The sequence below is a fragment of the Bubalus kerabau genome, chromosome 4 (assembly GCF_029407905.1).
Source record: "Bubalus kerabau isolate K-KA32 ecotype Philippines breed swamp buffalo chromosome 4, PCC_UOA_SB_1v2, whole genome shotgun sequence".
Taxonomy (NCBI): Eukaryota; Metazoa; Chordata; class Mammalia; order Artiodactyla; family Bovidae; genus Bubalus; species Bubalus kerabau.
This window is the reverse complement of record NC_073627.1, coordinates 103,280,334-103,304,052: the sequence shown is the minus strand read 5'-3', so window position 1 is coordinate 103,304,052 and position 23,719 is coordinate 103,280,334. Positions and strand designations below refer to the sequence as shown.

At 39.7% G+C, this 23,719-nt stretch overlaps 1 protein-coding gene across 22 annotated transcripts in view; it reads left to right on the top strand.

Annotated features, from left to right (window-relative positions):
- The window catches only part of KDM4C (lysine demethylase 4C), a 405,440-nt gene that overhangs the window by 293,110 nt on the left and 88,611 nt on the right, over positions 1-23,719 (top strand). The gene's annotated exons all lie outside the window — the stretch shown is intronic.

Here is a 23,719-nt window from a genome sequence, read left to right as displayed (position 1 = left end):
TCCATCTAGTTAAAGCTATGGTTTTTCCAGTAGTCATGTATGGATGTGAGTGTTGGACCACAAAGAAAGCTGAGTGCTGAAGAATTGATGTTTTTGAGCTGTGATGTTGGAGAAGACTCTTAGGAGTCCCTTGGACTGCAAGGAGATTGAGCCAGTCAATCCTAAAGGAAATGAGTCCTGAATATTCACTGGAAGGACTGATGTTGAAGCTGAAGCTCCAATACTTTGGCCACCTGATGCGAAGAACTGACTCATTGGAAAAGGCCCTGATGCTGGGGAAGATTAAAGGTGGAAGGAGAAGGGGACGACAGAGGATGAGATAGGTGGATGGTATCACCGACTCAGTGGGCGTGAGTTTGAGCAGACTCTGGGAGTGGTGATGGACAGGGAAGCCTGGCATGCTGCAGTCCATGGGGTCGCAAAGAGTCGAACATGACTGAGCAACTGAACTGAACTGGCTGAGCAGCTGTGCTTTGTGTGGATGTGAATTCAATTTATGATAATATTGTATTTGCCTCTCTATACACTAAGTCCCCTACATACAAACAAGTTCTGTTCCAAGCAGACATCTGTAAATCCAGTATGTTTCTAAGTCTAACAAAGTTACCTTAGGTACCCAACTAACACAATCTGCTGGATAGTACTTTACTATAATAGGTTTATAATACTTTTCACACAAATAATACGTACATAGAAAAACAAAAAATGAAAAGATTTTTAATCTTACAGTACCTTGAAAAGTACACTAGTACAGTACAGCAGCCGGCTTACAGCATGCATGTTCACATCTTTGAAAGTTTGAAACTTGATGGTTCGTATGTAGAGGACTTACTGTACTCTTTCTGAAGTATAATAATCAGGTAACACAGTGTCAGTCAGCCTTGCGAGTTTCATTTATGTCTTCTCGCAGAGTGAAAGAAATGAAGAACATTGAAAATGGAAGAAAAACCTATAGAAATGAAAAAGTTTGATTTGCAAAAGGATGAGTATTCTCATGAAAGATAAATGTTTTCATAAAAGATAAATGTGTCTGCCAACCAGTAAAGACAGTGTGTATGGAGATTGCCAGGATGAGTGCCTACATGTGAAAGGGGATTTGCAGTAAGAGTCACAAGGGTTTGCACGGGCTCACGAGAAGGTATTCATTTCAGAATGGCTTTGAGTTTAATTTCAGTTTACTTTTAGTTTAAAAGCATCTTTTCACTAATAGTTTTTTAGGATCAAATTTTAAATTGTAGTTGTTTTTTTTTTTCTTTTTTCTATTCAGAGTATAAAATACATTCCACCTTTCTTTAGGAGCAAAATATTTTACTTTAAATAAATGGAAAAAACAGATAGCTTAATTATAGGAATTGTGCTTAAGTTTAATTAAAACTTGCAAGATTTTTTTTTCTTACAGCCATCTGTTCATAATTGGTTTTTTAAAATTCATCAGTTTTAAACACTTAACGTTCTTTGGACAAAGCAAAAAAATATTGTGAAATCTTTTCACTAAATGGCAGATATTTCTCAGTAAAAGAATCATGACATCCTGGCAAAGGTATAATTTTAGTAGACTAATGAGCTTTCTGACCAGAGCCGACTGAGCCTCGTCTGATTTTTACAATGATAAATTGACTGTGTCAAAATTCGCAATCTAGTCTGGTGAAATATTTTACTATGAAAGTTTAATTCTCATTTTTTATTTATGAAGCAGTGGTAGTGTCGCAGTAGCTTATAATATGCTGGCCGTTTGGTGTGATTTATTTCAATGAGTGTCACTTGTTGATGTGTTTAATGATTGTTGACCCATATTTAATTCTAAAAACTCTAAGTGGTGAGAAATGTAATAAGTCAGCCACTGTAATTAAAAGAAAAAAATCACTATCCACAGATCTATTCAGTTGCCTTCCCCCAGCTTCAGTGATGTCACGGCTTTATATTTGACAGCTGTTGATTTGGGGCACTGAATACTTAACAGCTTTCTTTACAGTTGTGGGAATCTACTTAAAATAGTTTGTACCACAAACATATACTTGAAATGTAATAAAATCATCTTTCATTACTTAATTTGGGGATTCCACCCTATTTTCATTTTAAAGGTTTTAAGGAAAATTGTGGAATAATGGGCATTTCTTTCATTTATCAGTCTTTTGATAAAAAACGCTTATTGAGGTGATCATAGTGTCTGGTGCTTGGTGACAGGTGGCATGAGATGGACAGGGTCATCTGTCTCGTGAGGTTTGCATTCTGGAAGGATTTAGGTATATTGATAGATCTTCGGAGGATGTAATTTTTTTTTTTTTGGTAGTTTCAGAAGGCAGATGGAAAGGGCTAGGTTAACACATTCTTCTAAGGTATTTCTTTACCGAGAGGTGTAGTAAGTATTCCTGTCTCGTACGTCAGGATACTTATCTAGTGTAGATAATTTCTAACAAATAGGTAAAAATATCAAAAGACATATATTTTTTATATTATGATATTAGTTTGAGGTCATTTTAGAAACAATAAGTGTCTTAAAAAATTTAAAACGGTGGTATATTGTTAACATGAAGCTTCAAATTATTCATAGCTTACAACAAAATGAAATACCTTATGAATTATGAAATAGTCGTAGTAGTGAAACATTCTTAACAGTATGTACTGTTCAAAAGACCACAATGTCCTGTATTTTTTAAAAGGAGAATTGAAGCGTTAAGTTGTTGTTGTTACTTTGTTTATAGTACATAGTAAAAGACATAAACACTATTGCTGCAGAAATTTGCTTTAAAATTTCTCTAGAAAGAGGCCATCCAGAGAAAATTATCCTTTGCTATTTTCTTATGTCTATTAAAGCAATTTACAAGTATTTTTCAAATAATAATGTAACATTACAGAACATTTTAGTTGGCAGGTCAGCTTAGAACTGAGCAGGTGGGGAGATCAGTGGCCCAAATGTTTTTATAAACAACAATCAAATTTAAATACTTCTAATTCTCAGGTACCATTTCTCTAAGAATCCCTTTTTATAATTAGAAAATGAAGAAGCCAGTGACACAAAAATCAGTTCTTTTCCGTGCAGACCCAGAAGCTAACATATGTGCATTTTTAGGCTTCTCATTTTGACAGGGGCAATCACCATTTAATTTCAGAAATCCATTTATCTTAGTGATAGCCCTAGAACCATTGAGTCTCCCCTTCCTGTCAGTGACAGTATTACTGTCTCAGTGTTCTTTGCCACACACTGATTTGGGGAGCCCTGCCCTGTAGTTGTGGCACCTAATACCACCACGGTGTACATTCTGCATAGATAAGACATGACAGCCTTTTAACCTAAGCTTGCTGTGCATGCAGAGGGTGACAGCCCACCTGCACCAGGGAAAGCAAACAAGCACGTGTGATGCGTTCATCTTAATCACATTCTATTTCTCTCGGAGACGTTCCAAGAAAATGACAGGCCAAGCTCAGAGTTCAGGTTATCAGCCTGAGACATGTGAAGCACAGGGCATCTCCACAACAGATAAGGCTAACCTGTACTACTGAACTTTGACTTGTTGATTTAATGTTAGAATTTTAATATATACATCCTATAAGGTTATTTTAGTTATAAAAGCAATGTCTGTCATAAAAAAAATTTTTTTTACCTGAAGTGTATAAAATACAAAATGAAATCATCTTTAGCTTCGTGCCAGTCCACAGCAGTAATCACATTTAACTTAAGGCAGTAATGATTCCTGACTCTTTTCTATGGAGGAACTAGCTTAGAAGGATATGGTGCTTCACCTTACTGTGTTATACTTGAGAGTGTTTCACTAGCATACTATATACGTATGGAACATAAATCTGTTTTATAAAAATATCAACCCTCTCTTAAGGGTAGTCACATTTTTCCTTTCTTTCCTCTGGTTCTTCTTATGAACCTACCAGCATTCATGATGCTTCACACTCTTGGCGCCTGTCATTTACTCAGAAACTTTCCAGGCTGCATTTTTAAGGTTTTTGTTTTTAATAGAACTTAACCACCTTGATTGCCTAAAGGTAGTCCTGAGTGGGCCTCAGTTGTGCCATTTGCTGCAAGAGTAAAAGCATCTGAACGTGATTATAAAGCATACGAATATTGGGCCCGCCAGCATGGGTTCCTGTCTCAGCTCTGCCACATACTAGTTACTTGAGAACATGTCATCCTCCTTGGAAGCCTGTCCTTGATTCCATGACAGCTGTCCTTGGTTTTCCTTCTCTCTGGCCTTTAGGTCTCAGGTTTCTTTGCAGGTTCCTCTTTGTCTGTCCATCTCTTGAATGTTTACGTTCCCCTAGTTTCTGTCTGAAGCTTTTTTCTCACTCTTTGCATTCTCAGTAACAGCTTGTAAAATTGGAATCACAGTAATAGCACTTTCTTTCATTGTTGTGAGTATCAAGGTAAGGCATCTAGCTTACTTTGCCCAGTGCCTGGCCGTAGTAAGTGCTCAATAAATACTCATTCTTATTGTTGTTATTATAAGTGTATTACCTTAGTAATACCATTACAGTAACAGTGAAATAAGAATAAAATAATAGTGTATATGTACTCAGTAAATCGATAAATAAATGATATTGTTTATTTTTAAGTTTTATCACTTGGAACATTTTATCATACATAAAATATTACCGGTGGTTGTCAGTGAAGTTCACAAATATTTAATTAAAAATAAACTTCTTTAATTTTAAATAATTACAGATCCACTGTAAGTTGTAGAGATAATATAGAGATTCTTGTGTGTCCTTCATCTGGCTTCCCTTATCGGTTACATGATATATAACTGTAAAACAATATCAAAATGAGAAATTGACATTGGTATAATATATGCACTTAGTTCTATGTTGGAGAAGGAAATGGCAACCCACTCCAATGTTCTTGCCTAGGGAATCCCATGGACAGAGGAGCCTGGTGGGTGGCTGTCCATGGGGTTGCACAAAGTCGGACATGACTGAAGCGCCTTAGCAAGCAAGTTCTATGTAACTTTATCACATTTATAGCTGTCATTTTATTAGAAGGAAGTGTAGTTCTGCAAAAGTGGTTAAAAGGGAGGTAAAACAAAAATAATAGCAGTGCATTGTGGTTTATAACATATGTGAAAGTATAAAGAACTCTTGACCCTTGATATAAAACAACTCTATTAAAATTGTGTAAAAATATATGGGAGGGAGGTTCAAGAAGGAAGGGATGTATGTATACCTATGGCTGATTCATGTTGATGTTTGGCAGAAACCAACAAAATTTTGTAAAGCAGTTATCCTTCAATTAAAAAGTAAATAAAAATTTTGAAGGATATGAAAGAAAAATTGTGCAAAGATTTGGTCTTACTCTTCACCAGAGGACAAAATGCTTGATGACATTACCATTAGGCAAAGCAAATAAAACCACAGTGTGATGCCACTGCATATCTGTGGAGTAGTTAAAATCAATAAAACAATGCCAATGCTAATGCATAGCAACTGGAACCCTCCTCCATTGCTGGTGGCAATGCAAAATGGTAGAGCCATGTTGGGAAACAGTCTTGTTATTTCTTGTTAAATGAAACATATAATTTACCATACCATCCAGCAAGCCCATGCTGCTAGGAATTCATCTCAGGAGTGAAAATTTACATCCACACAAAAACCTGTAAGTAATAGTTATAGTGGCTTTTTCATAATCATCAAAAATCTGGAAACAGCTCAGTGCTTTTCAACTGGTGGTTGAATTATCAAACCATGGTACATCCATACAGTGTGATACTTCTCAGTAGGATCAGTCAACATGGGTGACTTTTGAATGCATTATGTAAGTGAAAGAAGCCTGGCTCAAAGGGCTCCCTACTATATAACTCCATTCATATTGCACTCTGATGGAAAATAAACCTTTGAGGGTAGAAACCAGATTAGTGGCAGTGGCAATGCCTGGTGGAGAGGTTGACTGCAGAGGGCACAAGGAAATGGTTTGTGTTTGTGGAACTGTTGTCTGTCTTGATTGTGGCAGAAGTTGCATGACTGTGTTCTTTTGTTGAAATTTGTGGAAATGTACACATTAAAGGGTGACTTTTATTACATATTCTCTGTGCAAGAAGTTTTCCAGGCAATACTGGAGTGGGTTGCCATATTCTAAGTATAAAACCATATTTTAAATGTTACTGGATTGCTTAATGATAAATCCATGGCATTTATCATTACCATGGATTTATCATTACCACAGGGTGAGGGGAAGTGTGGCAAAGAAAACTGGAGGAGAGGAAATGAAAGAATGTGGGCGATGTAGAAAGGAGTGTATTTGGGGAAGTGAGAGCTGGAGTCCAGGACGACCCATATCTCAGGCAACAGAAAGTATCCATGCCTTCCCCTCTGAAGGCTTTTCGCGTAGGTCTCCCTCAATTCAGAAAGTACTGATCTCAGATAGCTATTTCCATGGCTGAAATGTTACTCCCAGAATCACTCCCGTAAAGGTGTTAATTTTAGTTTCTGCTGCTTCATCATAATCATTACCTGATTGAGGGTTAAATGAGATATTTGTTATAATACATTTGCACAATGGCTGGCACAGACTACATTTCCATAGTTAACTCATGAAGTGATGATGTCAAGTTGTATTTAATAGATGAGAAATCAGAGGTTTAAGGTGGTTATTGTTGTTTTAGTCGCTAAGTCGTATCCGACTCTTTGTGACTGCATGGATTGCAGCCCTCCAGGCTCCTTTGTCTGTGGGGTTTTCCGGGCAAGGATACTGGAGTGGGTTGCCATTTCCTTCTCCAGGGGATCTTCCCAACCCAGGGATCAAGCCCGTATCTCCTCATTGGCAGGCAGATTCTTCACCACTGAGCCACCAGTTAATAGTGGAAGAGCCGTGCTACCCTGGTCTCCAGACCGAATTCCCATGTTCTTTCCTACTGAGGTATATTCACCTTGGAGTCAGGTAGCTTTCTGATCTTCTGAAAGGCTGAAAACAACCACTTTTGTGCAGAAGTTAATTATTTTCAGGGTTTTCCATTAAAACCATCGTCTCAGTTCAGGTATATTATCTGATTTTTGTTTTGTTTTATTTTCCATTTCAGAGAACTTCAAATGTGTGCAGTGGTATAAAGTGATGTCTGGGTTATTTAAGTTCTTGAGAGAAATAGGTTGCAAGGGAATGGGGGAAATATTCTTAAATTAAGTTTAAAAATATCCTCGCACACTGTCATTAGCCTTGCAGGGCCCATCAACCTCCAGTTCACTCTTTCCTGGTGTCAGATGTATTGGAAAGCATTGACAAACAGTTGGTATGCCAGAGACATCTAAAAGCCTCCAAGAGGTGCATAGAGACACGTAAATCTATCATTTAAATAAACTCCACTAGTGGCAGGTGTCTCAGAAATCTAACTCACAGTGATGTGGGCACATGGGTTTTGTTAACCAGAAACAGCATTTTAACACTGACAGCTTCTAAAGAAGACAGCTCTAGACAGGAATTCACTGTCTGTAGAACTGCAAACTAATCTTGCCTTCAAATGAAAAGATTGTAGTGCGGCTTACTTTATATAGCAGAGAAAGCTGTCATTGTTGGGTTTATTTCCTAACATCTGAATCTTTAATGCATAAGCAATTTTTCTATCAGTCATTCTTGAAACTTGACCAGAATGAAAATTTTGGTTTTGAAAATTTTTGTACAATTAAAGTTTGACCACTTTATTTTTATGCTTGTGAGCAAGTCTTGGAAAAGTCCACATTGTTGTTATTGTTGTTTTAGGTTTATTGGTTTTTAAAAATGTTTTCATAAATTTCTTTTTTATCCCTATTTTCTTTTTTTCATGGAAAGGCATTTTATTGTAAATATAGCAGTGTGTACATTGTCAATCGCAAACTCCCAGTGAATTCCTCCTCCCCTACCTTCCACCCCAGTAACCATAAGTTTGTTCTCTAAGTCTGTGAATCAGTTTCTATTTTGTAAATAAGTTCATTTGAATTATTTTTTTAAAGATTCCACGTATAAATAATTATTTCCTTTTTATTATAAAACAGTTTTGGTTCTTTTGAAGTATGCCAGGTATGCAACATGAACATTTGCAGTTTAGTTCAGTTGCTCAGTCTGCATGTCGATGACAGACAGTCAGGTAGGCTCACTTGCTAATCCTTAGATAGCAGCCACAGAAGGCTCAGCAAAGCAACTAACTACAGTGATCTGGGCTTTTAAAGTTATTCTCAAATAATTAATTTTACAAATAGTGAACAGGTAAGGTCCACTATTCCAAAGGAATACCTTTACCTGCCCACTATTTGTAATATTATATGAACATTTTACCTGTCCACTATTTGTAATATTAATTATTTGAGAATAACTTTAAAAGCCCAGATCATTGTAGTTAGTTTTGCTGAGCTTTCCGTGGCTGCTATCTAAGGATTAGCACTAAGTGAGCCTACCTGACTGTCATCGACGTGTAGATGCAGCTTGTTGCCTCTGTATGTCAGAACACATGTACATGAAAGGTATGTGCTCTGTGGCTTCTTAGGAATTTGGGAGTTGACAGAGGTCTTAGGACATCTGACAGAATCATATACCATATATGGTGAATGGGTGATTTGCACCCTTGAGAAGGATGTTCTCCTTCCGTTTTTATATATGATGTGGTGAAAAGAATTCCCTCTTTCTTGAGCGAAGAAAGGATATGAAACAATTTTTTTCTTCAAGTAGACCCTGGAGGAAGGCACCCCATCTGTGATGGGTGAGCATGATATAAAAAAGGAGCAGATCGTCAGCCAAACAATTCTGCATCCAGGTGCCTTGTCAGTGTCCTGCGAGCAGATCCCAGGGCTTCATTCCTTTTTGCATGTAGTGAATTAATTATCATTCTTTCCGTGTATGCTGAGTTTTTTAATACTTTAAAAAAATATTCAACTGACCTGTTGGTTAGATCTTGCTTATCAGGAAGCTAGATGGTGGAGAAACAAAAGAGATAACCTTTCTCTTAGATATTTTATTTATTCTTTTTGAAAGATTTTTATTTGGGGGATAAATTAAGTCCTGGGTGCAATGATTTGTCTTGTTAGTATTAAAATAAGTCAGCTCTCACCTGTCCCCACAGCACAGTAGCAGCACAGCCTGCGGGAGGGAACAGATGTTTATCGTGTGTATGCCCTGCACTGGGTGCTGTGCCCCTGCTATAATACACATCACCCTTGTGGTCCTCAGCAGTTCTGTATGCATTCAGGATTTCAGTCCCCTCTTTGCTAAGCCCTTTGAGGGCACCCTACTCTAATGAAACAACAGTAAAGACAGCAACAATGAAAGCCTGAAGTTCTTGCTTTCATAACATTTTATGCTCAGCATTATTGCAGCCCAATTTTTGCTAGAAATTCAGATGGTTTTAAAGAAATCAAGATATATGACTATTCATTTAAGATATAAGGGAAATTGTTGAACTGGGACTTAATTGATCTGTATCATTCTAAAGCTCTTATATTTGCACTAAAATTCATTAATGTATGGCATGTTAGACTTTTGAAACTTACATTGAATCTTTTAGGGTAGGCTAGACATCTAGGCACAGAACTACACCAACAATAATAATGAAGTCTCCCTGTGAAAACGGCAGTTCAGTAGAAATTGGAAAGTTGCATAGGCCCCCGCCTCCCCAACCCCGCAAAATCTTGTTTAAGATGCTGTACTCATCCTAGATAGGAGTAGTCAGTGTCATCTCTACGAGGGGGACACAATAGTCTGAGTTCCTGCTGCTGTCAATCCATGGGTTTTTCCTAAGATAAAATGTCACCTGTCATTTTCCCCTGGAACTTTAGGACTTTGCAGTTATTTTAAGTTTTGTTTGTTTCCCTAATGTGTGGATAAAGCTACTTCTTTTGACCAGTGTGCTTTACCTATCCTGAAATTTCTATCCTTTTGCAGTTGAGTCTAGCATCTATCCTACTGCAGTTTCACAAATAGTGACTCGAATTGAAATCTTCCCAAGGTGCATCAAGTTAATGGTTTTGGTATATCCCGGGGTCACCTCCTGAAGCATGGAGGCATTTTAAAGGACTCTCAAAAGTTGAGCTGTTAATCTTGCAGCACAGCACAGGCCAGAGGCTTGTTTCCTGGGGAATCAGCTTTGTATCTCCCAGCCTGACTCCTGCCTTCCTGCAGCACATCAAAGCAGCTGAACACATTTTGAGTTTTGGGGCAACTATCACTCATTCATCAAAGTTCCATCTGAGTGATGCATGTTTTTGAAAACAGATGTGGAAATGGAGCTGACAGATGTTGAGAATGGCCCTGGTGTTGAAGCCCATGTTGTTGCACAGGCTGTAGGAAGGCAGGTCGTTAGCATTCAGAGTGGCGCACCTACAATCTGTGAATTCATCAAGTTGTTTGCATAGCTCTTGGATTAGTCTTTGTGGTTTGATTTGCGTTGCTTTGGAGGTAATTAAAAGCTGTCCTCACCCCCACCCCCTGCACATGTGCTTAAAATATAATAAACATGAAATACGTAGCTTACTATGTATTTTAGTGGTTGGCAAGATATACTAGTGTTTTTGTGTTGAATGTGCTTTTTCATTTTGGCTGCTCTGTGCCAGGCATTGCTGGGTGATACTCCAATAAGTCTTTGAAGTTGGTATCATTTTTCCCATTTTATATTTGGTAAAACCGAGGCTAAGAGAAGTTTGATCATTTGAACTTGTCCAGCTGCTAAACAGTAGAACTCCTTAATAGGAGGAGTTCTCCTATTTAAAGTCCTAAGTCCTCCTCAATAGGATAACACCCACTATGCTGCCTGTACCGCCTCTGGAATGTGATGGGGAGCAAAGTACAAAATGGAGAAACTAATGCTCTGAGACTCAGAGAAACACCTTTAACCTGCATCACGACTCCTGCGTCTCTCATCAGTTCTGGGACCCCAACTGTGTGAGAAGTCAGCTCATCAAGGCAACACCGTGCATGGTCCCCATTTTCAGCCAGACCAGTCACTCTAGGGAGAAAGCATCTGTACAGTGTTCATTTCTGTGTCTTGGTCACATTTCATCCTGAGCCAGGGTAGCATGTGGCCATGTTCTCACCTTGGGTTTCTCAGGTTCCAGGCAGATACTTGGGTTCAGAGATGTGTGAGTATCTTCAATACAGTTAAAGGGAAAAAAATAAAGTTCTTCAACATGCATATTTGATCCATGTTACTAATAATTTTTCCTAAACCATGCTTTGATGAGGAAAAAATTTAAGAGAAATTGTACATACAGAATGTTCCCAATTATTATTTTTTTAATGAACAGGGAAATGACTTGAATGCCATATAGTAGTTGTTGGTGGATAGCAGGATATTGGGTGATTAAAGAAAGTAATTTTTTACATACATTTGTGTAATTTGGAGCTTTCTAAATACAAGAAGCTTCATATTACTTGTAAAAATCAAAGGAAATAAAGTAAAATATAAAATTAGATAAAACATTATTTGAACACCTTGGTCTTTTTTATGACTTTTTGTTTAGTGGCCCTTGTAGGAGGGATATGGGACCAGCTTAGAGCAGAGAGTATCCAGAGGTTTCCTCCCTTTGCCTTCAACAGAAACACCCTGAGACATCTTTTCTTTTTTCTTTATAGTTTCAATTCTGGACACTTTTTTCCTTATTAATGTTCAGAATTCCATATTTATCTTCTTAATTGTTTAACATGAAGGTTCCCTTGTGATGTCTTTAGTAGTAATTTTCAGGGAATTCTTGTTTTACTTGCTAAGAGCAAGATCTATATTTTAATTTATTTTCATTTGTCATTTGAAAAGTATATCACTAAGTCTAGTATAATTGCCTTCACCTTTGTCTGAAGTTTCCATATCCAAATTTAAAATATACTGAAATTTCTTTCATTGCTTCTTGTTTTCTTAGTATCCTGAAATCAATGTCTAATTTAAAAAAAAAAAAATTTATTTGGCTGCGTTGGGTCTTAGTTGTGCCATATGGGCTCCCTAGTTGAGGTGCGTGGGCTCAATACTTGTGATGCCTGGGCTTAATTGCTCTGTGGCCTGTGGGATCCTAGTTCCTTGACCAGGGATTGAACCCACGTCCTTTGCATTGGAACGTGGATTCTTAACCCCTGGGCCACCAAAGGAGTCCCAGAAATCAATGTATTCTTGTCTGTCAAATGTAATTCCATGTGGGTTCAGTGATTCACCAGGAAAACTCACTGGACTCAGCTTGTAGTTGTTCTCACAGCTGTGATTACAGTAGAAGGACACCAAGCAGACTCAGCAAAAGAAAAAGGCACAAGAGGTGGAGACTGGAGAAAATCAGCAGCAGGCTTCCAGAGTTCTTGTCCAGTGGAGTCACACAGGACTCCTTAATTCCCCCAAAACGAGTTGTGACAACACATGTAAAATGTTGCCAACCAGAGAGGCTGGTTAGAGAATCAGTGCCCAGAATTTTTCCTCAGAACTGATCACATTGGGACCCTCTGCTTAGCATGTACCAAAATTCCAGGCTCCCAAAGGGATCCCATGGACGGAGGAGCCTGGTAGGCTGCAGTCCATGGGGTCACGAATAGTCAGATACGGCCGAGCGACTTCACTTTCACTTTTCACTTTCATGCATTGGAGAAGGAAATGGCAACCCACTCCAGTGTTCTTGCCTGGAGAATCCCAGGGACGGGGGCGCCTGGTGGGCTGCTGTCTATGGGGTCGCACAGAGTCGGACACGACTGAAGTGACTTAGCAATAGCAAAGGGAAATAAGTTTTTGGGTTGTTACTGTGCAGTTTAGGCATTGTGAGCCTTTCTTTTCAGGAAACAGTGGGAACTCTTTCGAAATTCAAGTTTCAGACTCCTTCCAGGGCCCACCCTTGTCAAAACTTTCAAAGGATAGCAGTCTCAGGCCTGCTCTGTTAGTTCTTCCTACACAACCTGGAATAGAAACCTAGAAATACCCATTTACACCAAAGGAGAAAATAAATTTGCTGAGTAAAGAGTATGTGTGTTAACTTCTTTAAGAGTGACTTTTTGGACATCTCTCTAGCTCAGTTTTCACCTCTGTAAAATGCAGTAGTACTTTGCACTTTAAAATCCTGTATTCCTGTATGTTTTCTGATGCGTTTTACATCTGCAATTCTCAGACTGGGGTCCACCTACCCTAGGGTAATGTGAAGACTGTCTCAGAGGAACAATGCATGGATAGTTCTGAGAGGATCAATGTTCAGATCCTCAGCTTTTGTATATGCGCTTTCCTCATCTTGGTGTGGAGGAGAGAAAAGCTTGGGAGGAGCTCTCTTCCCTCTCACCCCCACCCCTTTTGCTTTACAGAATAAATGCATTGCTCTCAGGTGGGTAAACAGAGGGACAGATTCTGAGGTCAAGTGTTCAGAGAGCAAAGCAAAGGTAAATTAGGTAATAAATACTGAAGAGAACAGCACATTATTTTGCTTGGGCCATAAATGTATTGCAAAGGTTGTGACCTTATTTACTAGCTACTCACTGAAATCCATAGTCTTCACTTCCTTGGGCCCCATCTAGTCCGCATCACTCAGCTGCCCATGCAGGGAGGAGCTCAGCCAAAGGAATGGGAAGAAAGTGATGAGTGACTCCCACGCTTGACTTCTGAATACTCCCTTCTGTCCTCTTCCTCACTTTTTTTCTGGAAAGGAGTTGACCCAGAGAGAGACCCCAGAACCCAAATGTTGAGATGGCAAGCACTTTTGTCCCTGAATGACTATGAAGATTGTTACCTCATTGAACTGTTTTCCAGCCCAGTACTGTTATGTGAGCCAGAAAATGAATTTGTTATGTTTAAGTCATTATGTAGTTGGACCTATATTTTACCCTAATGCACTCATGATTTACCTCTTAGAATTCAGAAATGAGGTGCTTGGTATGGGGATGCGTATTAATGTATTTATTTTAAAAAGTGAATTCAGTCTTTTTCTGATAGAAATTCAATCTGTTTGGTAATGAGGATGAGAACCCCCTTTGTCTATTGATCATATGTATGGTTGACATTTCACATAAATTCAGCTTAATGTGCAGTCCCAAAGTTTGACAAAAATATATTTAAAGCACATGTATAATTGTATCTTGGAATTCTATGCTGGAAAAGAGTATCCTTTACTTTTGTCCCCAATCTTAAAATTAAAAGATAAAATTTATAAGGGTTAACTTTAACACACACAAGGAGAGAGAGAGTTTTCTGAAACTCTTGGAGAAATTGTAAGCAAAAACAATTGAAGACTGCTAATATATAAGAGGATTGTTAGCAAGTAGTTTAAATGAGTCTTGGTTGATCTGATTAATAAACAGGCAGCTAGTTATTCACTTGTGTAAGTGAGCTAATGTTCAGGGCAAACCTAAGGTAGAGACTAATGCTCCAGCTTGAACAACTTGGACTGTTGTATGTCTTCCAAATTACCCTCTTAAAATATTTGTATGGATCTCATCAGGCAGGTGAATGGAAAGGTTGAGTAAGTGGTCTTCCTGTGAGAAAAGTGTACACATAGGGGGATTACTTCACTTAGTGCTGCCAGTAAACCTGAAATTTTATTGTTCCTTCTCCTTTCCTGAATCTCTTTTATGTGCTGAGGAGACACATAGATATGGGATGAACCTCGGGACCTGGGCCAAGTGTTTGTAGGAAAGAAATTGAAGAATAACTGGGTGACTAAAGTGCTAAGGGAAGGACTTCATCTAACAGGATGCAATTTCCTAAAATTTATAGATTTGGCGAGCTTGGCACCCACAGCATCTCAAATAACGTAAGGGAAATGTTCCTACTTGTGCCCCACACAGCACAGCAAGCTCACTGCAGGCGAGGAGCAGCAGAGGGCAGCCTGAGCACGTGTCCTTCAGGGGGGTGAGCTGGAAAGGATCAGAGGCCCTCATCAGGAGTCGCAGGCAGCATTCCTGAAAGCATCTCCAAGAGAGTATCTCTGGCAACCATCCACTCTGAAGATGTTGGCAGTCATAAATGCCAGAGTCACACCTGGCATTTTTGATGAAAAACACTGAACACCCCATGGGTCCAGAGCCTGCAGGGCTGCTAGGGAAATCTGGGAAGTAGAATAACTGCTCTGCATAGAGCAGGATGCAGACAGACCTCTTATTGATGGAAGGAATCCTTTGGGTTTCCAGCGTCTGCAAAACAAGCATCTGAAGCCCTGGAGATGAGTTCAGAGGGGCAAACAGTAGAAGGTAGGCCAGGTGCTAGTAAGGAATCGCATGTGTTCCCTCAGAAACTCAAGGGACAGGCTGAACATCCTACATTTTTCACACTTCTTGAGAAATTGCATGTGAGAAGGAACCTAGAGAGCCAATTGCTGGCTAAAAGGATTTGCGGGGGGAGGTATTTGGGTGGATGATGTTTAGACACCAGGTGCCTTCCGATTGGTCTGGGCTGTTTCCGGTTGTCAAAGCAATATTCCTGAGCCCTCCTCCTGGAGATTCTGTGACTCCTTCAAGGCAGAGATGGTGATCTCTTCTGCTTTGTATCACCATGGCCTCATGTGGGGCCAGATTCCATACCCAGGAAGGGTTTAAGTGATGAATGAATGTTCAGGTTATGAGGTTTCTCTCCAGCCTCACCCACTAGAATGGAACAAAGGGAGGGACTCAGACCAACATCCCATTAGGACTAGTGTGTGCTCACCCGAGTTTCATTTTAGCCTCCCTGGCAGGTGAGATTGAGGAGGAGTCAGTCAGGAGGAGAGCCCAGTCAGGCATTGTCACTGATACTCTGATCCTGATAAAACACTAGTGTGCATGTCAGTCACCAAGTCGTGTCCAACCCTTTGTGATCCCATGGACTGTAGCCCACCAGGCTCCTCTGTCCATAGGATTTCCCAGGCAAGGATGCTGGAGTGGGTTGTCACTTCATTCTCCAGAGGATCTCCCTAACCCAGGGATTGAATCCATGTCTCCTGCATTGGCAGGTGGATTCTTTACCACTGAGCCACCAGGGAAGCCCTGTGACACCTGAGGCATCTCATTTAGAGCAACTCACTGGGTCTTCCAGGCCTCTCTGCTGGTGATGATGGAAAGGATAGTACTTCCTGTGTAGCCATTTGTGGAGACAGAGCTCTGACTGCTTCCTGCCTGTGGGCCCCAGGGAGCCTCCTGAAGATGTAGGCAGTCCTTGCCCTGTGAGTCTCTGCCTCGCTTCTGCAGCCTGCATTGACTGCTGACTTGACGCTTCATCTCTAGACTACTGGGTTGGCATGCTCAGCTCGAGCTCGCACTGCTTTAGAGCTGCTTCCTCGAGGGCAGGAAGATCCATAGGGAATAAAAATGAAACGGGCTGTTTTGCCAAGGATTTGCAGTAGCAAAACAGAGAACTGACAGTAGGGTCTTATGTCCGTTGCTCAACAGAGTGAATGAATGATCAAGTGATGCGCAATAAAAGGAAAGTGTCAGTGAGGAGAAATGGTAAAAATAGAGCACCAAACGTCAAGGGCTCCTTTGTTATTTAACATTTATATTCCTAGCCATTGTTAGGATTCAGTCTCAGGCGGGGATGAGACCTGAAGTTCCCTATTGTTTATTTTCCTGAAGGAGTGTGCACAGTATTTAATAATCTATCAGATAAGTAGCATTCTCTCAATTCAACAGCCAGCATATCCTCAACAGTTCAGGAACATTCCCCCGGCCAACCACCCCCCCATTCTCGGTTGGTGTTTTTGTGCATGTGTTTGTGTATGTATGTGTTTTATAAAACACATACACATGTAAAATAAATTTAGTGTCTGTGGAGGTATGCATTTGTGTATGCCAGGGGAGAGAGGAGTTGATGTTTACTCTGGCTTCGTCTTAACTTGAGCGCAAAATCATCAGAAAGCCTAGATGAACATTTCTCGGGAAACGGCAGAACATCCGGAGGGCTCTTGTCCTAGTTCTGCTGTTGGCTACGAAACCTTTGGCAAGGAGTTTAGTCTCCAGGTGTCTAATATTATTTACTACCTGTAAAATGAAATAATCATATCTAACATCCAGAGACATAACAAATCATGAGTCACTGCATGTCAAGTGCCTGAGGCAAATGGAAGTTCTTTTTGAGACAGGATGGTAGCATTTAAACAGTAATGTTAGGGGACAGTCTTTATTCCTTCCACATCATCCCTTCTCTCAGAGGAAAGGTAGGATAGGTCTGTCCACTGTATCTCTATGAGAGTTTGGGTTCAGATCCTCAAGAGGGTTTTTGTTTGGGAGAAGATTGAATAAGTAAAAGCATTTTAAGAAAAGACTAAAAAGCTACAGAGAATTGTAGGAAGGATTCAACTGATAGCACATGCCTTGCCATGGCAAAGAGCTACTCAGATGATCACCTTCAGATCCCTGTAAACAAGTGTCTTGAGGGGGCAAGGCTCTGAGGGATGAGGGGTTTGCTGCCATGGAACACTTTGGTGAAGATGAGACTTGGGGGAAGAAGAAAGTGAGCTTGGGGCTTTTAATTTACTGTGAATGGTAATGACCCAGGCTGCTGCTGGCTGAAGCTCTTGGAGCCTCTGTGTGGTACCACCATTCCTCTGTTGCCATCTGTGGGACCGATGTGGTTCAGGCAGGGGCACCCCTCAAGCCTGGGGCCTAGATGAAAGGCCTGCAGCAGAGTCACAGCCAGCAGGCAGCACGCACAAGGAACAAACACTTCATGAAGCTTTGGAGATTGTTGCCGATGGAGCATGAAAGATAATTAATACAGAGTCTGTTACCATATGCTTTGGGAAAATGCTCACACAATGTCCTTTATCAGGGCCCACTGTGCTCATAGCTTGTTCTTTAAAAGTTGTTCCAAATGTTAAGTTGTTATGCAGGTCTCTATGACCCTTTATAAAGCAACCACCATAAGTGATCCTGAGGGCCACAACTCTTATGAACTGTATGATTTTGGTGAAGTTTCTGAACCGCCCTGTGCCTCAGTTTCTACATCTGTAAAACAGGAATATTACTATTGCCTATCTCATGGAGTTTAGAGGAATAAATTAAGTAAATAATGAATAGAATATTTATTACCCTCAGCAGTTTCTGATATGTAGTAAATACTTATTAAATTTATTTTCAAGTATTTAATGAGTATTTACCATTTTCTAGGTCCTAAGCAGTTACTTATAAGGGCTTATACATAAGGATGTATAAAGATGAACCAGAACATATTGGTTTCAATATTCTTGCAGCTCTTAGATCTAAGAAGAGAGATATGTTAAAAAATGACTACTTAGAAGACGTGTAAGTCCCTTGAGAATGTCCATATGGAGACTAACCTAACTTGGAGAATAAAAAATGGATGATCCCAAAGGGATGGCATTTAAGAACTGAAGGTGATTAGGTGTAGCCAAGAAGAAGCCAGGGATAGTGAGGGGGAGTTACACAGATTAAGGGAGTGGTATATTCAAGGTCCCTGAAGCCAGAAGGAAGAGGGTCAGAGAAGAGAGAGAAGCCAGTGGGGCAGGAGCTGTGGAGGGCAGAGCTCTGAGCTGTGTGGTGAAGAGAGCCCTGTCTTTGGGGACTTCTTGGCCCTGGGTGTGTGACCTTGGCCAGGCTCATCTGCTTCAGGCCTCAGTTTCTTCGTTTCTAAGATAAAGGATCCTTTCGGTTCTAAAATTCCCATTCCAGGATTTTTCTTACCTTTTCCTTTCCTGGTTCCAAAAGAGCCAATGAGGCTGTGTTGAAAGTTGTTTCAAATAAAGTCTAGTTGTTTAGAGAGAACTAAGGGGAACAACCAGAAAGGGAGCGGGGGGTAGGCTCTTTCCGGTCTGATGCTTAACCCGACTTTTACACTGTAAAATGTGGACTCCTGGTGGCTGACCCTCCAGCAGCTCCGGGTCCTCAGATGACATTTAGTTTTGTCTGAAGATGGCATCATAGTGAAAGCTCCTGCTAGAGACAGACAGGCATAACTTAGGGTTATGGTCCCACTTCCTCCTCTGCTCATAGGAGTGTGGGCTTAAACACTTTTTTTCTGTTGTATTTTTCCTCTCAGACTGCATGGTGAGATAATTTTAGCATTTATAGAAATGTACTCCCCACCGGGCTTATACATTAACCCCTCCTGAAGTGAATCGAGCATGCAGTGGAGGAACTTGGTTTTTTTTTCTCTTTTTCTTTCTTTTAATACTTTTCATTTAGAAACATTATTCACATTTAGTACATTTGAACCCAAGAACAAGCAGACAAGTTTTAAAAACTGGTAGATATTTTTTCCTGTATTTCAAGCAGACAAGTTTTAAAAACTGGTAGATATTTTTTCCTGTATTTCAAAACTCCACTGGCCCTAATTGTGAATTTCTGAATTCAGTCACACAGGATTTTTGGTTGTGTGTCCTCTTACATACATTGATTGCTGCAACCCTGGCATCAGAGTAGTTATCACTCTGTTGAGTAAATATGCCTCTGTCACAGATGGGAACAATTTCATCCACAATCTGTGCTGTGTTTCTCAGTGGAAGTGAGGCTGGAGGAGACGGAGAAGTTGGGAGAATGTACTTTGGAATAGGCTGCTATGAGAGAGACACTCACCCTACTTCTCAGCTCTAGTCCCTTCCTGAGCCAGCCTCCATGTGGCCCTGGGGAAGTAAAAACTGTTCTGGGCCCTGCCCTCTCAGCCCTCGCTCCTAACCAAGCTGCTGCAGGGTGCTCTTCACCTTGGATAACTCTATCGCTGTACCAGAAGACTCCTGGGATCATGAACTGCAAGATCACCTGGCAGGTGCCCACATCCCCAAGTATCCTTTTTAAGAACATGCACAGGGATAATTCACACTTTAATTTGAAGTTGATCTGCTCCAGAGCAGACCGGTAGACCCTGCCACCTACACATCTGCAGAGTCTCCTGTCCTTCTTACAGCCCATCTCTTCCTCAGCTCCCATCCGTCTCTGATCTTAAACTATGGTACTTCGCTTGTGTTGAGAGACCTCTGGCATGCTAAACAGAGGAATGATGTAGAACACTGGTCTTAGTAAATTTGATAAAGGAAATGAATGTAATGACTGGGTAACAAGGACTTATTTGCAACTCAGGTAGCTAGCTCCCTTTCTCTGCTTTTGACAAAATTGAAGGACTCCCCAGAGGAAGTCAGCTGATAGTGATGAATGCTAGCTAAGAAAGAGCTCATAAGAACTGAGAAACACTGCTGCAACAAAACTCCTCCAGTCCTATCCACTTATTAAGGTGAAATTTTTTAAAGAAAAATATAATTAAAAAATGACACTGGCTGTGTATCACTGGCAGTGTGTGATATTCTCCGTATTTATACAAGCTAACTTAAAAAGTCTTCATCTATAAACCTGGTTAGGAACTAAATATCCAATAAAATTTTACTTTTTTACTTTCGTAATTACCACATTGTAGTATATGTAGCTCTAATTATATAAACTGAAAAAAAGTGTAATTATTCAATCAGATTTTTTAAATTTAAAGCCTGTCATAGGAAATTTTTAAAAATTAAACTTCAATTAATATGCATTTTTTTTCCTGCAGAATTATGGTGGAGTGGTCAATAAAAGGGCTTTGAACATAAATCTATCTTGTCTTCAGATAAAATTCTGTGGGGAAAGTAGAATAGAGGTAATATAAGTTTAAAGAGAATAAGTAATGCTATAAAATCTGTTCAGAAAGAGCCTGTTCTTTTATTTTTTAAAATGGTTGATGGAGGCATCAAATCACCATAGTATTTAGAGGTGTGCATTTTATTTCTAAATGTCAGTGTTTAATTCACAGATTTGTAACTTCCACAACTTAAAGTTACAATGAGAAATTTTTTGTATCTACTTAAAATTATGAAGGGGAGCACATAGATTTTCAAGAATTATTTGCTTCTAGTTCCAGAAGGATTTGGGAATATTACAGTGATTTCCTTCTCTGGCTTGGGAGTATGTATGAAAAGTACAGGTTTCTGGGCTCTGTTTCAGACCTATGAATCGGAAGATCCAGTTGTGGGAGGATGGGCCCATATTTTTCACACAATCCCCTGATTCCCAGTGATGCTGGTGCAGCCAATCCCAGGACCAGTGTTTGGCGCCTGTGTCCACTTTCTTTTACTTCCAGGCCGGAAGCCCCTGGCCTGTCCTTCTTGAAGGGACTCCTGAAGCCACGGAAGCGGAGCAGTGGCAGAGACTCAGGTGGGAGGGAACCACGAAGCTAGAAGTTCCTGGGTGTCAGCCATGGAATGGGGACCTAGAACCAAGGCCGTTCTGTCTGTTCACTTTCAGGGACGGTTCACATTGTCTTCTTAAATCACCTTTGCTGAGCTCATCCTAAGGTGTGCCACTTTTGAGCCCTCTTTAAGAGTTTTCAGTGCTTTATTGCAATTTTCTGGATTCGTTAAGCAGAATTAATATTGGCCCCCATCTACCTGGGATCAGTGAAAATCTATTTGACTTAACAAAATTTGAGTCCATCAAAAAGTCAGAAGCAGTCAGTGATTTCTAGCCATTCTTCTGGATCTTTTGATTGTTAAAAAAAAAAAAAAAAAAAGTCCCTCAGAATATGAGATGTGGCTATTATTAGGCAGTATGGAATATTTCAAAGGGTTTGACATAATGGACTGAATTTGCTACACATTGCTAGGGTTGCATTGTCTTTCTCTAGCCTTTCTTCTATGTGAGAAATTTGTTGCCACTTCCTGTGTCTCAGCAAGATAAATGAACTAATTTAAAATATTCCACGCCTCATCTGTCCACTCCACACGCTGTCAATGAGTTTGGATTGGGAGTTTGTGTGCCAGCAGTTCTCAGCTGGGAGGACTGTTATTGTGAAAAAAGAATGTCGTTTCCATAGCAGCTTGGAACGCCTTTGCAAGTGTGCTTTCACGTTCTTGCAGGAAGGATAAGGAGATACATGTGAGCTTCCTAAAGCTCATCTGCTTGACTTAAATGAAGTCATTATTATTGTTATTTTAATAGAAGAGGTGGCAGAAATTTTCCAAGAATTAATGAAGGGGAAACAATTTGACATGAGTTAAAAACCAAAACAAAAAGGAAAAAGAAAAATATTGGAGTTGTTAAAATTTCAGATTATAAAAATTAAAGTGGGGAAAAGTTACTATTTTTCTTCAAAATAATGTTTCTAATTTAACGTACTTTATTCTGTGGGTTGAATAACTTAAAAAATATCATGGCCCCTTCACAAAGTTTATTATTTTTTATAGTCCCTGGAATTCATCATATATGCCTTTGAAACACATTTAAAGAAAAAATCATATGCAGAGCATCATAGTTGCTCTTTAAGGCATTTTTCATCCTCTCTTGCATCAGGATCAAGTTCTTCACAGTATTTACAGAGTGGTATTTGTAGAGGAGGTAGAGTGAAAGAAGTGAGAAGTTGGAAAGAATTTTTACAGTTTCTGAGATAGTACAGACGGGTTCCTTTTGGATTTTCTAAACTTTTTTCCTACTTAATAATACATTTTAATGAGTCTTTGGGGGAAGTCATAACTTTGCTACATTGCTTATCTCTGCCGTCTGCTCACATGACACAATACTCTTGTGAGGTATAATATTAAAATCTTCTCTGGCTAAAAGTGGATTTTGGCTTTTAGCCTAACACTGAGCAAATAACCTTTCCAGTCCAAGTTAAATGCTCCCATAAGCTCCTTAAAACCAAATTTTCCTTGTTAAAATAAAGTTAGCTAATATAATTCCCAAAGGGTAGGATATGGAAGCTATTTAAATGAGACTTTTAAAAAAAAATGCTTCCCATGTTTTGCTGGCTTGGTCTTTCTTTTGCTGATATTTGATGGGTGCTTCTTTGCTAGGTTTGGAGTGAGAGGTCAGAATTCTCATAAGGGAGTTTGCTGGTCCATCACATGGGTTCATTTCCTTAGTTTGAACCGTGGCTTAAAGCAGAATGCAGCTGCCATCACCGGTATGCCTTTTCCCTGGGTAATCACTGCAGAACCTCTGTCATGCCCCATCTTTGTACTTGATAGTGACCCCATTATTGACCAGAACTCTAAATCTCCAGCTCCCTTGTAGCACAAGGCCAGGCTTTCTATGGTTTCCTCAGTAGGTCAGCCCCAAGGTAGATGAAAATTTGATAGATGTACTTATAACCTCTGGAGTTTTCTGTAGGAACTTGACAAGTAGATTCTTTCGACTAAATATTTTAACACACAGCCTTTAAAATGACATTTACCTTTTCTTAGGACCATTTTTTGACAGTGGCATGTAGTAGTATTATTTTTATTTTATTTGAAAACATCATTTGGGGTTTTATAGAAAAAAAAAATTATCTCCACAGCCTGTTATCAGCAGGAAGGATAGGCATTCTTGGATGGATGGAAGGTTTATTTGTGGAAAGATTCAAGAAGCTATTTTGTGATAAAGGATTTCTTTGCATTTTTCCTCTAGTCAAGTAAATTGCTTGTGGGTTCTTGCTAGGAAAAAATAATCCCTCGGTGCTGCTTTTAATTTGATCAGGTTTAAAATGTTTTCAGAAGAGTTAAGCTTTCTTTGCATTAATGTCTGGTGAGGTCAAATGGAGAATGGCTTTGGAAAGGACTTTCTTATGGTGTTCTCTTCAACCGTACCACAGGAGGGTCAGTACAGTGGACCATTTTCATTTGACTTTGAGATGTGTGGTGTGTCCACTTTCCCCTGACAGATAATAAGTTCCTAAGCGTATTTTTCTCTGACTTAGTGGTAAAGGGTTCGCGTTTCCTATGATTCATATCCAGTGTGCCCTACTGTCACTTCCAAAAAAATAGGCACACACCATGATATTAACCCAGCATCATGCTTTTATATGGCTGCTGATAACTACACTTGACCCGCAAGGGAAAGAATTAACAGTACCTCTTCTTCCTATTCATTAGGTAAAAGTTTGCAAGA